Here is a 13,822-nt window from a genome sequence, read left to right as displayed (position 1 = left end):
TATTGATAGATAGATTTAGATATATACTTAATTTATTACTATAGACTCAAGATACTCAAGATATGGATGGAAGATTTTTTTCTTGATTTTAATATACTACATGATTAGGGTTATTTTTGTTTCTACGATATGTTATTCCTCCTATGGTATATTTCTGTTAAAACTGCATTTGATTTGGGTATGCATTTTCTATATAAATTGTTTTAATTTGTGAGGGGAAGTAGAAAAACAAAATCATGAAACAAGAACAAAATATGACCCATTTGAATAATGATAGTCACAGGCCACTCTGTTCGAATTGAACGTTACCTCATTGGGATGGAGGAGAAGTAGATGGAGGAGGAAAATGTTAGTGGGAAAAAACAAAGGATGGGGGTAACATTGCTCCACAAGAAATGTAACCATTATGGACATAAATGTAACTCCTCTGTACAGCATCTTTTCAAGGAAAGACCCATTACTTAACATGCCTAGGATTTTGGGTGAAGAAAGATAACTGAGGAAAAGACTGTTTCCTAAATTCTAAATGTAAGTGGACCCATCACAATATTTATGTTTGTCTTGGAAAAATATGTTCCATTTCACTTCTTATTCCTGTAGAATAAATAAAAATATAAGGAAAGTAAATTGGTATCTGGTCCCTTATACAAATTTCAGATCAACTTCTGTGTTCTAAACAAAAGAATGGATTGGAAAAAATTATGAGTGTATTAAACTTCCTGATTTTGCAACGTATTTGCCAAGACAAAAGATTCTAAACCTTCACAATATTTGCTGTAACTAGGCATTCAAATGTTAGGTTGAAGAGGAGTTGGGAGGATGGACATCCTTGCCTTGCTCCTTTGTTTAGAGGAAATGGCTTTAAGTTTTTGACATTAAGTATGATGCTGGCTGTATGTTTGTCATATACAGCCCTTATTATATTGAGGAATGTTCCATGGATTCCTAATTTTTCCAGAGTCGTCTTCATGAAGGGATGTTGGATCTTGTCAAATGCTTTTTCTGCATATACTATCCATGTGGCTCTTATCATTCTTATCCTTGCTCTTTTAGATGTGATCAATTATATTAATAGTTTTGCATATATTGAATCATCTTTGCACGCCTGATATGAATCCTGTTTGATCGTGGTATATGATTCTTTTGATGGGTTATTGAAGTCGATTAGCTAAGATTTTGTTGAAGTTTTGTATCAATATTCATCAAAAAAATGGTTCTACAGTTCTCTGCTTTAGGAGTAAGCATTCTTCATTTGTCATCTAATCTACAGAACAACTCTGTGACTTCTTCCCACTGCCTGTCGCAGGGAAAAAATACATTCTTGCAGGGGTACATGCAATATCAGAAAACATTTATTAGTTTTGGCAGTCAATGTGCACTTTTTGAAGATCCCATATTTTGTAGAGAGAATCTGATTTATCAGACAAGAATATATGTATCATGTGAAAATTTTCTGCTATATTTCTAAAGTGTTGAAGAAAGATTAATCTGTAACTTTGGATAGTAATTCAAGTCCAGTTCTCAAAACCATATCCAATGAACGTAAGTTTTCAATTCGTGTGTAAATTGCCTCTCAAATTTATGTACCCCCATCACCATTTTATCTTTCATTTGGTATTCTTGTTCTACAACATTCCTATTGCTAAATGGAATAGGCTTTGAAGCATATTTTAGTAAGATCTCCCTTGCCAAAAAAAATGTATTAGTGGTTAGGATGCCTATGTAATCAACAGACTTGAAATATTTGACTACAGAACAGGAACTTTCACATGTGAGACTATTACTTACTCTTATGATAGATGTGAAAATGTGAGGGTTTCTGATTTGGGGCATATTTGAGCATCAGGATCTCTCCTGGTTTGCAATTAAAAATGATTACTAGGATTCCTACAGAAATATTTGAACAAAAACATTTCAACATTAATTTATTAATGTTGACTTGGAACCTGGTGACTTAGGGAAACCTATGTCTTTTCTATGCTTTCTGGAATGTCAAAAGAACAGAACTCTTTCCATATGGGTGTATATGTAATACAAATCCAGTGACTTAATTACCTACATGTAAATTATCAGAATTGAGAAAAGAGTACGTATCAATATTCTTTTTTTTAAAAAGAGTCTTGTTAAAGTGATGTACAGAGGGACTAGAGTTATATATGTAAGGCAGTGAATGAGTACCTTTCTCATCATATGTTCTTACTCACTCTTTATTTTTCCCACACTGTTCTTTAGTGTAAAATCCCCATCCTTTCCCACCTGGTGTAATGTTTGTTTCCAACCCGTTATTTTTATTGTGATTGTTCTTATTTGGTTCGCCCTCTCTTCTTTGTCTCAGATTTTGATATTCCTCTGCCGGTTCCTAATTCTGATTAACTTAAACGTAATACACAGTGTACCAAAATCAAATACATTGATGACATTGCATAATACCTAGGAAGATAAAGAAAAAACGCAAGTAAAAAAAATCCCCACAGAGTACTTTAAAAAAATTAAAGTATCAAGAAAGAGAAACCAATTTATTTTGTATCTCCATTTTGCTTAGCCTAATCATCTATGGTTTTATGTATTATTACCATTAAGCTATTGTGATCATCTTCTAGGACTAAAATGTACATCTACCATATTTTACAAATAAGAGAAACCATGGAGCCTATATTTGTTTGGGTCTGGACCCATTCAATTCATTCAATTCATTTTTTAAAACTCGTTCCATTTATTTACAAATGAGACTATGACGTTCTTTATAATGGAAAAAGGAATTCCATTGTGTATATATGCCACATTTTCTTGATTCATTTATCCACTCTCAGCATCTGGGGTGGTTCCTTGTTTTCTGTATGGTAAATAATGTTGCAGTGAACATGACTTTGCCATTCTAATGGAATGCAGTGGAATTTCAATATTGACTTCATTTGCCTTGATTTTATTGCCAAAGATGTTGAGCATTCTTTCACAGATCCTTTGTCATTCTCATTTCCTCATGACTGAAGTCTTTCTTTAAATATTTAGACTTCTTACCATAGAGTGTCTTTATCATTAGGATTTCTTTTTGGGGGGGAGATCTGACTGGTTGAATTTTCATTATATTTCAGCTCTAAGATCCTTTTCTATTTCTTGGCTTGTGCAGAACTTCCCCCTGTTTTCTGGCTTTCTATTTACCTTTTTAGCTATGTCTGTGATCTTGAAGAAGTTCTGCAGCTTCAAGCAACACCGTTTGTCTAAGCTTTCTTTGACTTAATGTATTTATGCATAAGAAAGTTACAAACTGTCCTAATGAGACTTTTATTACTCTATTCTTTCCATTAACATTATTTTCTACTACCACAAGGTTTTTGATTCATTTGGAATTTGTTCTGATGCAGGGTGATGTATAAAGTAATTTTTAAGTATTTATAGGTATTTAACCAGTATTACAAAAACTATTTATTGAATTGTTTTCATGTTTCTGCATTTATCCTGCTTCAATTTCAACTTACTTAGTGAAGGATCATAATTTTTTCTTTAGAAGTATATTTAAAATATAGGTGCCCTGGTTTATTTTCTGGTATTATTTGGTATATGTCAACTTTCATCCTAGAAGAGAACTGGAAGAGCTTAATTGCTATGTACTTATAAACAAGAAGATTGGGGTAAGCAAAATGAACTCCAAAATACCAAGAAACAAGTGGTTTATCATTGTTTATGTTTTCTGTTAATATGCTATGAAAAACAATTTATTTTTATTTTTTTATCCATCATTTTTTATAGGTTTTCTCCATATAGTTGAATTTTGTAGCCTGTGGATTGTATGAACTTTAATATTAATATGGCAAGGAAGTAGGACAAGAACATTTTGAGATGGGGGACAATGGATGAACCAATTCCACAACATTCCTCACAAGACAACGTTTTGGAAATGTTATTTACAACTGATATAGAATGAAGTTAAAGAAAAATGAGGGATAGGACAACATATGACAATGAAATGACTCAGTGCCGTGCATACATAATTATAATCACCTTGTACTTCAACTTGGAAAGTTGAATTGAAGAGTATCCATACACTTATTTTAATTTTTATAAGTATACAAATGGATATACCCTATACCCGTAGATTGGTTTGTTGTCTATACACAGACATGTGTTGATGGATCTGTTCTCTTCACATCAGGACTAGACTAGAAAAGGAATAGGTTTCCCTGAGTCTACAAGTTCCAAATTATGCCTCACAAGTAAATGTTAATTTCATTCCTGCTCACTATTTCTTCAGGAAAACCAACAAACAGTGGAAATTACACACTAGGTGCACAAATATGCCCATAAACAGAAACTATCCCATTTCACACCGATAATAATTATGATCCACATTCTCATCTTTAACTTCCTCGTCTGTACCCAAATAAAATTCAACTGAAATGATTTAGGAGGAATACTACTAACAATTATTGACAAATGTATTATGCTAAAATCTACCTCAGGAATGTTGTAAACCACAGTGCCAAATCATGCATTAATATGCGGGCCATATATGGGGCAAATTACACACAAGTTGAAAATGAATATAGTCATCAACTATGTTTCCATGAAAGAGTTATTGTTATACTCGACAGTTACAGTCTAATCTTCTTGAAACATTTTAGAAATAATTACCAAAAGATGCATAACCTCCTGTCAGAAAAAATTAACATTTTCTGCATAAAATCATGGTTTTTTCACAAAATGCATTATCCACCTAAAAATAATACGTTTTGATTGATACTTTGTGTACACAAACAAGAACCTGGTTTTTCCCTGCCACACGTTTTGGAAAGAGCTACCAGAATCCTTGTTCAGATGAAATGATACATGGAAATTATTTAGATGGATGGGAAACTTCGATAGTAAGAAATATACTTCAGAGTGTTGGTTGAAGAATCCCGTTGAAATTTTCATGGGCTATCAGTATGGAATAGATAATTGTCATAAGTTTGTATATAAGATCTAATATCATTACATTTTGTTATGTGTTTATTAATCTCTACCACTATAACAATATATGTAATGGAAGGTGATATTCATAAAGAAGTTTAAAGACAGTAAAAACAATGAAGTATTTATTTTCTGTCGGGAAAAAAAGGAAATTTGGACTTTATGATTGAAGTTTCCATAATCCAACCTTAATATGTGTATGTGGAAACTGAAATGATGAATTCAAATAAACATAACAAATGGGTTTGTTTCTGGGTTCAAGGTATTAGTGAATAGTTTGAAGAAATCAAAATGAATTAATTTGGTTGAGTAACTGTCACTATATATATTATATATACATATATATATATATATAATATACATATGACATAGCTAAAACAATGAGAAATTGTTTGAACACATGGTTTGTTAACAATGATTCCTGCTAAGAAATTACAGAAAACAATATTATTTTACTTTCTGAGGAAAAGACTAGTATATATATTTCTGTATTGTGCTTATGAACAAGAACCTCACTAGTAGTTTTAGAAATATTCATCAACTATTTCAAGCCAGAAAAATTATGAGTCCATAAGTAAGAAATATTAGAATAAGGGAACGGGATTAGTAATACGATGGAGTCACACTAAATGTTCTAATAACAAAAGAAGTTGAGAGAGTTCCAGGAAGATGGTGGATGAGAAGCTGGAGCCTAAATAAGCTCTCACATAGAAAGTAGTTTTAGTGCTCTAGTGAACAGTCCTAAGCCAGATAATCACACCAAGTGTGCCCTCATAGTACAGAGAGTTAGGCCAGAGAGAAAATCCAGGCAAGGAGACAGATCTGAGCATTTGCTCGCAGCATTGGCTGTGGCGGTGGGGGTTGAAGTCTTAGCCACCATACCTGCAACACAGAGGCCAGACAAAGGTGCCAGACACAGCGGGTGAGCGGATTCTACCCAACATCAGCAAGAACTGACAAGGAGCAGACATCTTCATCCTACAGATCACAGACCAGAGATGACTCAGTAGAAACCTGCTGAGTAGAAGCATTATATCCTCACTCCTTCTCAGGGAGCAGAGAATGGAAGGCCACCACTCCACCCCCAACTACCAGAGATCTCCATTTTTGATACTGACAAAGGCCAGGATGAGCAGTTGGCTCCAACTCAGGCCTTGTAAGAAAACAAAAGAGTCATTTAGCAGGTCACAGGAACCTAACCTGTGCTGCCAGGCTCAGCTCCACCCAGGGAAATGTCACTGAGTCCAGGCCGAGCAAGCTCTACCAGCTCCAGGAATGGTTTGCTTCACTGGGTAAACAGAGACAGAGGCTGCCTCTCCCTACAGCAGCCTTGACATTCAATTGAAATTCAACAAACATAAACCCTGCGTATGGCTCCAAGCTGGGCTCTGTGAGTGTCTTAGAAGCTAGCCCCTTAGGGAAAAGCTACAGTTTGCTGAAAGGCCTCGACTCTATCCAAAACCTAGCCTCATCACAGCATCTCCAAACTAAAGGAAACAGCCATCTCCCTCTTTTGTGATACTCAAAGCAGATCTACCTCCCATTGAACTAGCCTTGGAGGAGGTTCACAAAATCCTGGGAAAAGCAGAACATTTTTCTGCCTGCACAAATAAATTGACTTAAGAAACCAACCAAACCACAGGGAAATCAAAGACCAGAAGCAGATCAGACTTCAACAAGAGACTGGTTACAGACACAAAAAAATCGAAGAATTCTTTTTTTGTACCTTTCATTTAAAATTTTTTTTAACTTAAAAAAATTTTTTTCTATAAACTTTTTTTCCTTCCTCTTATATATATATATATATATATTTTTGGTGCAGCCGTGTGGCCTGAACACTGGGTCTGGGCTCTGTCCTTCAGCTCTTCAGCTCAAGGCTAGCATTCTATCACTTGAGCCACAGCACCACTTCTGGCTTTTTTTCTGTTTATGTGGTGCTGAGGAATCAAACCCAGCACCTAAAGCTTGCAAGGCAAGAGCTCTACCTCTGAGCCACCTTCCCGGCCCCTTCTTATAATTTTTATTTTTAGGGTATATATGTGTGTGTGTGTGTGTGTGTGTGTGTGTGTGTGTGTTTTCCCCTTTTTTTTTGATTTTGATTTTTTGGTATATCTTTACTGATGTTTTGATCCCCCCTCTTTTTTTTTTTGCTTCCTTACTCTTTTCACTTTCTTCCCTATTATTCTTCTTTCTATGAATTAATTGCTGTTCTACTCATTCTCAGATATACCTTAGTGGATTATTAGGCCTTATCCTCAATTATGTACACATTTAATCCAGATATTTATTACTCAATTCAAAACCTCCTAGACTTAAATTATTTAATAACAGTACTACATCTTTATACTATATCATACTTTAAGCTTTTTTATTTTTAAGTTTTTCACATCTCCTCTCTCCCTCCCCTTCTCTTATCCTATCCCCTTTATTCCCTGAATATTACTTCTTTAAATTTGCATAATTTTTAGTGTTTATCTTTGTAATTTATAATTTTTCTTTTTCTTTTTTATCTTATCTGTTTTTTCTTTCTCTTTCTGATTTTTCTCTCTATCTCTACTATCATTCTATCTAACCTATTTCCCGTTTTGAGATTAGGACTTAGTTCAGATAACTCTCCCTCTACCTTTCCACATCCCTTTATGCCTATTTTTACCCACATCTCTCCCTAAACCTACTAATTTCTGGTTTGCCAAACTCTTCTTTGCAGTTGGTAGCCCATTAATACATTGTTGTATAGATATAACTGTTGAACTAGATTGTATCTGCAGACTTTTGACTGTGCAACAACAGACTTGATTGATGGTTGCCTTAAGATAGTGTTCTAGCACAAAACTTGTGTTACTTTCATCCCAAATGGGCATAACAAGACTGAAAAACACACAAAGAAGGCAAGTCTGGGTATCTCAACTCCCAATCATGATAATCAGTGGAGATAACAGATAATGAATAATCCAGAGGAGAGTTCCCAAAAAGCTCTTCAAACATTTTGTGTAAACATAGTAAATGAAAAGATTGAAAACTTGCAAAGGACTCTGTGTGAGTGTGATGGGGAGAGAGAGAGGGCAAACCAAAGTTCAGTACAGGGAAACTACTAAAAATTGATACAGGAATTGCAGGAGACGCCTGAGAACAAACAGAAAGTCAGGACTGGTGTGAGCAAGCTGAGAACAGACAAAGAGAAAGTCAGGAATGGCGTGAGCAGGTTGAGAACACTCAAAGAGAACTACAAGAATTGCCAGAAAATGAGGAAGCTAATCAAAGAGTAATACAGGAATTGAGAGAGCACGATGAGAACAAATATCACTAAAGGCATTCATGGAAAACATAAACAGAGACCTGAAAGAAGACAGAGAGACCACAAAGGAAATGCTGAATGGAACCCAACAGAAGGTATGAGTCCAAGTTAACCATAACCAGTCAACTAAGTGATTTGAGAATAAACACTGAACACCAAATTATGGAAGTAAACAATTTCATTCAAGATCTAAAACAAAGCTCCAACAAACAATTGGAAACCATCAAAGCTGACCAACTAGAAGGAAAAGAAATAAATAACAAAGTAGAAAGTCTTGACAGAAGGTTAGACCATGCAGAAGATCGAATCTCAGGGATTGAAGACAGCCTAGATATTATAAAGAAAGAACATACAACCATCCAAGACAAACCCAAGAAATATGATAAATCTATTCAATGCTTGGAAGACACCATCAGAAGGCCTAAAGTGAGAATAAAGGGTGTAGAGGAGCACCTAGAGAAAAAAGTTAATGGTCTAGGAAATTTGTTTAACAGGATCCTAGTAGAGAACTTCCCAAACATTAAAAAGATAGTCCTATTCAGCTACAAGATGCTTTTAGAACTCCAAATAGACCGGACCAGAACAGAACATCCCACCGTCGTATTATAATGTGCACAGGATCAATTCATACCAAGGAAAAGTACCTGAAAGCTGTCAAGGAGAAAAAAATCAATCATCTATAAAGGGAAACTAATTAGAATCACCTCATATTTCTCAGCAGAGACAATCAAAGCAAGAAGAGCCTGGAATGATGTATATCATGCCTTAGGACAAACAACTAGCAACCAAGAATACTGAACCCAGTTAAACGCTCCTTCATAACTGAAGGTCAATTAAAAAACTTCCATAGAAAAGAAAAATTGAAAGGATATATCTCAACAAAATCAGCTCTACAAAAGATATTTAAAGCTGTCCTACACATAGAAAACCAACAAGATGAAAATAAAGGCCAAGAAACCACACCCAAACTGAGAATCCAAGAACCATAGAAAGAACCCAGTTGCCTCAGCCCACAAGAAGGTGGATAAAATGGCAGGAACTCCGAAATACCTCTCAGTCCTATCTCTCAACATTAACAGACTTAACTCTCCAATTAAGTGAAATAGACTTTCTCCTTGGATTAAAAAGCAAGATCCATCTCTCTGCTGCCTTCAGGAGTCACACGTTCCAATGAAAACAAACGTTTTGAAAATGAAAGGCTGGAACAAGGGCCTGTGAAGGTGATTCAGTGGTAGAATGCTTGCCTTGCATGCATGAGGCCCTGGATTTGATTCCTCAGCACCACATAAGCAAAAAGTAAAAAAAGCGGAAGTTGTGCTGTGGCTCAAGTGGCAGAGTGTTAGCCTTGAGCTGGAGAGCTGAGGGACAGCATCCAGGCCCAGAGTTCAGGGCCCACCAGCAGACCAACTCCCCCCCCCAAAAAAAAAGAAAGGATGGAGTAAAAGTAAATTGTCCCCATAAACAAATGGGAGTTGCAATCCTAATATCAGATAATATAGACTTCTAACTAAAATTAGTGAGAAGAGATAAACAATGTGGCTACATATTAATTAAGGAATATATTGTTCAGGAGAGTATTACAATTCTCAATATCTATTTGCCAAACAATCGAGTACTCAAATTTACCAAGAAACACTACTTTCCCTCAAATCTCAAATAGATCCAATGACATTAATTGTTGTGGACTTTAACACACCAATTTCTGCGCTAGATAGTTTTGCTCAGCAAAACTCAACAGAGAAACCGCAGATCTAATCGACTGCATAGATCAACTAGATTTAACAGATATCTACCCAATATTTCACCCAGCAGCATGAGAATACATGTTTTTCTCAGCATCACATGGAACATTTTTCAAAATAGACCATATTTTAGGACACAAAGCATACTATTCCAAATTCAGAAACATTGAAATTATACCTTGCATTCTCTCAGGCCACAAGGGAATAAAATTAGACCTCAACACCAAAAGCCACCAAAGAACATCCTGGAAAAAATGGGCAACACAATATTGAATCACCAGTGGGTCATGGAAGAAATTATGAAGGAAATTCAAATGTTCATGTTATTCAACAAAAATGAACACACAAATTACCAGTTCCCCTGGGACACAACAAAGGCAATACTCAGAGGCAAGTTTATTGCTCTGAGTTCCTACATCAACAAATTGGAGAGATATGAAACCAACAATTTAATGAGACAGCCGAACCTCCTTGAAAAACACCAGCAAGATAAACCCCACTCCAGTAGATGGAAACAAATAATTAAGATGGAATCACAATTAAACGAAGTAGAATCCAAAAAAAAATTTAGAATCAACAAAACAAAGAGTTGATTCTTTGAAAAAAATGAAAAAAAATTACAAACGCTTTGTAAATCTTATCAGAATAAGAAGAAACACATCCAAATAAACAAACTCAGAGATGAGAATGGAAATATCACCACAGAAACAACCAAGTTTCAGAACATCATAAGGGAATTTTTCTCAAACCTTTATGCTAATAAGTTTGAGAAATTCAAAGAAATGGACCTTTTCCTAGTAAATATCAGCATCCAGAAACTAAACCAAGATGAATTAAACCATCTTAACAGGCCCATATCAAGCACTGAAATAGAAACAGCAATAAGAGCACTTCTATCTAAAAAAATCCCAGGACCAGATGGATTTTCAGAGGAATGCTACAAAGCCTTCAAATAGAGCTCAAACCAATACTCCTTCAACTCTTCAATGAAATTGAAGGATAAATTTCACTATGGAATTCATTCTATGAAGCCATCAAAACCCTCATCCAAAACCAGGTGGGGACTCATCAAAGAAAGAGAACTATAGACCAATTTCTTTGATGAACATTAATGCAAAACTTCTCAACAAAATTTTGGCCAATCGACTTTAACTATTCATCCAAAAAATCATACACCTTGATCACACAGGATTCATATCAGGGATGGCAAGCTGGTTTAATATATGCAAAACAATTAATATAATTTGTCACATCATCAAGAGCAAAGATAAGAACCACAAATTCCAACACCCCTTTCTGATGAAAGTTCTGGAAAAATTAGGAATCCATGGAACCTTCCTCAATACAATAAAGGCTACATATGGCAAACCTACAGCCATTATTACATTCAATTTTAAAAAACTAAAGCCATTTCCTCTAAACTCAGGAACCAGAAAAGAATGCCCTTCTCTCCACTGCTCTTCAATCTAGTATTAGAATGCCTAGCTACATCAATAAGACAAGGTGCAAATATAAAGGGGATCCAAATAGGGAAAGAAGAAATAAAACTCTCCCTCTTTGCAGATGACATGATCTGGTATTTAAAGAACCCCATGGAATCTGCTCCCCAATTACTCAAGGAGATTCAAAACTTTGGCAAAGTAGAAGGGTATAAAATTAACCTTCAAAAATAAATGGCTTTTCTATATGCCAACAATGAGAAAGGTGTGGCTGAAATTAGGATTGCAACTCCATTCGTAATAGCCCCTCAAAAAATAAAATACCTAGGAATTAACTTAACCAAAGAAGTGAAGGACCTCTATGATGAAAACTTTAAAAACTTGAAAAAGGAAATCAAAACAGAACTTAGAAAGTGGCAAAACCTCCCATGCTCCTGGATTGACTCCCATGCTCCTGGATTGGAAAGATCAACATCTTGAAAATGGCAATACTTCCCAAGGCCATCTACAAATTCAATGATATACCTATCAATTTTGCAACCTCATTCTTCAAGGAAATAGAAAAGGCAATCCAAAAATTCACATGGAACAATAAAAGACCCTGAATAGCAAAAACGCTCCTCAACAGAAAGAACAGTGCAGGAGGAATATCAATACCAAATTTCAAACTTTACTACAAAGCCATAGTAATCAAAACAGATTGGTACTGGCACAAGAACAGACCTTAGGACCAATGGAATAGAATTGAAACTCTGAAATGCACCCACAGACCTATAGCCATCTAATATTCGATAAGGTATCTAAAAAATAGTATTGAAGAAAGAGAGCCTTTTCAGTAATTGGTGCTTGCAAAATTGGTTAACTACTTGTACAAAACTAAAGTTAGATCCTTATCTATCACCCTGCACCAGAATCAACTCCAAATGGATCATAGACCTCTGAGTCAAAGCAGACAATCTGAAAACATTACACGAGGGAATAGGAGAAACCCTAGGTCTCCTTGTCACGTGCCGAAATTTTCTTAATAGTGACCCACAAACACTAGAAATCAAAGAAAGTTTAGGCAAATGGGATTTCATGAAATTTCAGAGCTTCTCCATGGCTAGGACATAGCTAGCAAGATCAATGGAAAGCCCACAAATTGGTAGAAGATCTTCACTAGCTATAATACAGACAGGGGTCTCATATCTAAAATGTACCTGGATCTCAAAAATTAAATCCCCCAACAAAAATCTTCAAAGAAACAACTTCCCAATAAATAAGTGGGCTAAAGACTTAAAGAGAAAGTTCTCTGAAGAGGAAAGAAGGATGGCCAATAGACCCATGAAGAAAAGCTCAACCTTCCTAGCCATAAAAGAAATGCAAATCAAAACAAACTTGAGACACCACCTCACCCCAGTTAGAATGGCAAAAATCAAGGGAATGTGGAAAGACGGGAACCTTACTGCATTGTTGTTTGGAGTTCAACCACTTTGGAAAGCAGTATGGAGGTTCCTCAAAAGACACCACATAGAGCCCTATGGCCCAGCAATACCACTTATGGGCATTTACACAAATGTTCACAAACAAGTCCACACTAAAGCTAACAGCACGACTACGTTTATTGCAGCATTATTTACCATAGCTAAGATATGGGACCAACCCACATGCCCCTCAGTAGATGAATGGATCAAGAATATGTAGCATATATACACAATGGAATACTCTGCCTCCATCAGAAACAATCGCATTGCCCATTTGTTAGGAAATGGAAAGACTTGGAAAAAATTATATTAAATGAAGTAATCCCGGCCCAAAGAAATATAGATCCCATGGTTTCCCTTATTTACAATAACTAACATATGTCTGAGACAAGGAGAAACGGTAAGATAAGATGATGTTAGGGAAATGAATCCCAAGATATGTATTCAAATGTGTTTTTTCTTTCATAAGATTGTTTCTAACACAGTTATAAGATTATTTCCTTGTTGCTTTGTATGTCCCTCCTCCATGGTATAACCCCTGCTTTCACTGTGTTTGATGTCAGTATAATTTGTGGAGGGGAAAGGAAAAAACAAATCGTTTAAATAGGGATACAGGTGGACCCATTGCAACAATAAGATATACAAACCATTATGTCCAAAAAGAACTTTACAACCTTGGTGCGCTGGGCGAGGTGGGGGGGAGGAGTACAGGGCAGCAAGCGAGGAGAGGATAGAAAGGGATGGGAAGGGGAAACAAAGGAGGTGGCTACAATGCTTGATAACAAATGTACTCATTATCTTGCTCATGAACTAATTGTAACCCCTCTGTACAGTAGTTTCACAAAAAAAGTTAAGTAATAATATCACTGCATTAAACACTACTCTGAATTTCAAAGAGAAAATACAAGACAGTACAAGTAGGGAGTGAATAAAATC

Source organism: Dipodomys merriami, unplaced genomic scaffold (assembly GCF_024711535.1).
Source record: "Dipodomys merriami isolate MVZ:Mamm:240054 unplaced genomic scaffold, mDipMer1.0.p SCAF_18, whole genome shotgun sequence".
NCBI classification, from domain to species: domain Eukaryota; kingdom Metazoa; phylum Chordata; class Mammalia; order Rodentia; family Heteromyidae; genus Dipodomys; species Dipodomys merriami.
This window is presented reverse-complemented; position numbering follows the sequence as displayed.